At 38.6% G+C, this 3,843-nt stretch overlaps 1 long non-coding RNA gene across 1 annotated transcript; it reads right to left on the bottom strand.

Annotated features, from left to right (window-relative positions):
- Window positions 1-313: 313 nt before the first annotated feature.
- On the bottom strand, window positions 314-3,190 carry LOC134751454 (uncharacterized). The gene is made up of 2 exons (XR_010128660.1): window positions 2,693-3,190; window positions 314-482 (listed from the first exon to the last, which is right to left on the bottom strand). It is a non-coding gene; the product is annotated as an uncharacterized LOC134751454 (long non-coding RNA).
- Between the last annotated feature and the right edge of the window lie 653 nt (window positions 3,191-3,843).

Below are 3,843 nucleotides of genomic sequence, written 5' to 3' on the forward strand. Positions count from 1 at the left end.
GTCTTGTAAGTAACTACTTAGGTAATAACTTATTTTAAAAACAATTTACCTATTGTACTTATTTCACTGTGATCATCGAATGTTTGGTTCCTCTTAAAAAAAGAGCTCAGAAATAAAAATATATGTACAAACGAACGCGTTAGTCCGCTCTTTGGAATCACCACAAAGTTGCGATGTTTTCATAACAAACTTTGTAATACTCGTATATATCTAGTCACAAATGATCGTGTTCACGGGGTGGCGCTGTTATGTTAACTCTCCGTAAAATCTAGTCATAAATGATCGTGTTTGGTATTGGTACTATTAGTCGTGCCTATCTGGCGTAGGGTGGCGGCGGCTGGTGCACGACGGTGACGGGCGCGGGCACGTGGTGGTGCACCACGTTGACGGTGGTGGGAGGAGGTGGATCCGCGCAGCAGTCGCAGCACAGGCACGGGATGCAGCAGCAGCAGCAAGGCCGGCACGAGATGTTGCAGCCCATACTGGAAACAACAAAAAAAACGTTTGTTTAACTGTGACCTTAAAAACGGCATGCAATCGTTATTTTCCACAAGGCCTTAATCCCTAAATGAATACCTTCGTGAAATGAATAAGGAGAGGCATTATCCAATTTTTAAAATATGATACCTATTTATACATACAGACTATATACTAATATTGGTATATAGTTTGTCAAAGGAATGTCTCATTTCAAACATAGACAAAGAGAATCATACTATATTTGTCTTACACTAGTACTAAGTAGCACCCAAAAGAAAAGGATGAGTATAGTTTTTTTTTTGTTCTTATTTACTGACAATTTGGTTTGAACAACTACAGGCACCAATAGAAGAAAACAGATATATTTTTAGGGTTCCGTACCCAAAGAGTAAAAACGGGACCCTATTACAAAGACTCCGCTGTCCGTATGTCTGTCTGTCACCAGGCTGTATCTTATGAACCGTGATAGCTAGACAGTTGAAATTTTCACAGATGATGCATTTCTGTTGCCGCTACAACAACAAATACTAAAAAGTACGGAACCCTCGGTGAGCGAGTCCGACTCGCACTTGGCCGGTTTTTTAATTAGACAGTTGTTCCCTTCGCATACCTATAAGTAGCTTGCATTTGTCTTTTCTTTGACATTGGTTTAACACTTAGGTCCAATTGCACCGTCCCACTAACCCGGGGTTAACCGGTTAAACCGTTAACCCAGTGTCAAATCGAGTTAGTGAATGGTGCAAGTGGCCCTTAATCTTACAAAGGCATACTACAAACTAAAAAGGCATGTTTAATTTATGTAATGAGATGACATTGTCGGTGATATCTTATTGATATCTTAGCTTAATTTGATTATGCCTTATAAGTATATCCTTAATAAACCTGTTCTACAAGTAAAATATACGACAAAACAACAAAAAGCAAACTCGTGACAAAAACAGAGTGTCAAGGTGAAAAGCGGACCAAGGTGCAACTTATTACAATGGTTAACGCTCGCTGCATTACCTTAAACACCGCACTGTTTTACTAAGTAGGTATCAATATTGCACTCCATGTTTGTGGCCATTTTATTCACACTTACTATTAAGTACCTATTCATGAAATTATTTCACACATTTACTTGGTATTGTTAATACAATATAGCTAAATAAATATTGATAATTAGCTATACAATGTTATTAAACGAGGTTTTTAATTATACCTACCTAGTCGAGCATATTATCCAAAATTTTCTCAGCATTCCGCGTAATCATTCATTATAAAATGTGCAACGGTCGTCCACTAAACGAAAAATGCGTGCACAAGTGATAAGCATTGGCTCACCTTATTTATTTCTGCCAATTTTCACCTATACATAGGCTGGGGCGGCGGAGGGTACCCTTGGTATTCCGGATGTGGATAACCGCCGGGGTGTGGGTAGCCGGGGTACGCGCCTGGCGGAGGCGGTGGGTACGGGTAGCTACCGGGCGGCGGCGGCGGCTGCTCGACCACTATCGGCGGGTGGTGGACGTGGACTGTCTGCGGCGGCTGGTGTTGCTGTCCGCACGCGTTGGGGCACAGGCAGGGCACCAGGCAACAAGCACTCAACGCCAGGCAGCAAGGGTTACAACAAACGTCACAGTCCCCGCAGTCGAACGACAAGCACAATCCCATCACGTCCGCTTTTAACTAAAATTACACAAACCGTCGCTTTAAATTACACACCTTATCTAAACTATAATATAATCTCTCCTTTAAAAGGCTTTTATTGTCATTAAAATAAAATAGGGTATTTTATTTGTTACCAATTCCAATATAGCGGTTATCACTATCACATATTCCTATTATCGCATGTTGGCGTTTTATCTTATTGATAAAGAGATAGCAATGTTAGTCACACCTCTAGTTCTTGGAAAATAGCACATTATATAGTCAAAGCAGAATGTAGCTATTCAAATATAGATAACGGGGAAAATCCTGTGTCTTGACATTATAGTAGTAGGTAGAATAATATTATTATAAATAGCACAAAATAAAGTTTCGAGTAAATTGATTGGGAAAAATAATAAAACCATTTAAAAAATGCAGATAATTGTTTAAAAAAATTATCTGTGGGTAATGCTGCTATGCTGCTAATCATGCATGAATAAAGCTGCAAAACAAACATCACATGATTTCCAATTTCCCAAAGCAAGCAAAAAAGATCGATGGTTATTCATAATAGTTACAATACCTTTTCAGTACAATAAGCTTCACCTTCACGTTTCAAGTAGTTGGAAAATAATAAATCCGTGTTAGTTCCAGTGTTGAAGCATTATTACTAACCGCCGCGCCGGCGAGGAAAACTAGCCTGGGTGTTCACAACGGCTAACGAGCGCTTAGCCTCAGACTAACCAGTGTTAGTTCCTATAATCACTGATTACCCACAGTCGTAACGAATGGCGAGATCAATTTACACTAGGAATTATATTACAGTCCGAGACAAATTTCGTTCCTAATTACGTATCAGCGATGACGTGAACGCCCGCGCAGACTGCCTACACAATCTTTGTGCGCTATCTCTCTTGTGCGTATAAGAAAAACTAAATAAAATAACGAGACAGGTAGACCACCAAAACTTATTAGGTACTTATACGTCACACATTGGAAAATGAGAACAAATCAACCTTGCTATTACTCACGTCCTTACCACGTAGTCTACTGAGAAATACCGAATACTGTGATCTACATTCAGCAACAACAAATTGAATTCGAATTTAATTTTAATTTAATTTAATTTTCAGTACTTATACCTACATGAAATCAAGTTGATGAGCGCAAAACAAATATGTTACTCATGTTTACATAATTAAGTGTCAAATTCAAACGGCTTATGAATAGGAACTTTATTGTGTCACGCACATTTAGCGCAAAAGCGATTGTCACCACAATACGCTTTCAATCTAATAACAATATGTACGCTAAACACATTCAAGAACAGAGAGGTCAGGCCACGGGTTGTGTTGTTTTACTTGTACATAAAAAAATGTATTACCTAATTACTTAAGTGCACTAAACTCCCTCACGCAAGCATAAAACCTTACGATTTTCAGACATGCTAAGCGTTAAGTGCCTACGTTTGTTACCTGCTAAGCAATGTTTCACATAAGGAGCATAATTAATTTTTATCTACATGTTTTTTTTATGAAATACATGTAGGTAACCTATACCTACAGTACAGTAAACTAAATTCAATCTCCTATTGCTAAAATAACCCGTAAAGCGGTACTAGGAATATCTAATGACTAGGTTATTCACATTAAAATTTTCACCGTCTTACCTGCTGTTTATAGGTACTTACGTAGTTTGTTTGGTAAAGGAGTCATTGGGAAAACTGTCATGTCA

Source organism: Cydia strobilella, chromosome 2 (assembly GCF_947568885.1).
Source record: "Cydia strobilella chromosome 2, ilCydStro3.1, whole genome shotgun sequence".
Classification (NCBI taxonomy): domain Eukaryota; kingdom Metazoa; phylum Arthropoda; class Insecta; order Lepidoptera; family Tortricidae; genus Cydia; species Cydia strobilella.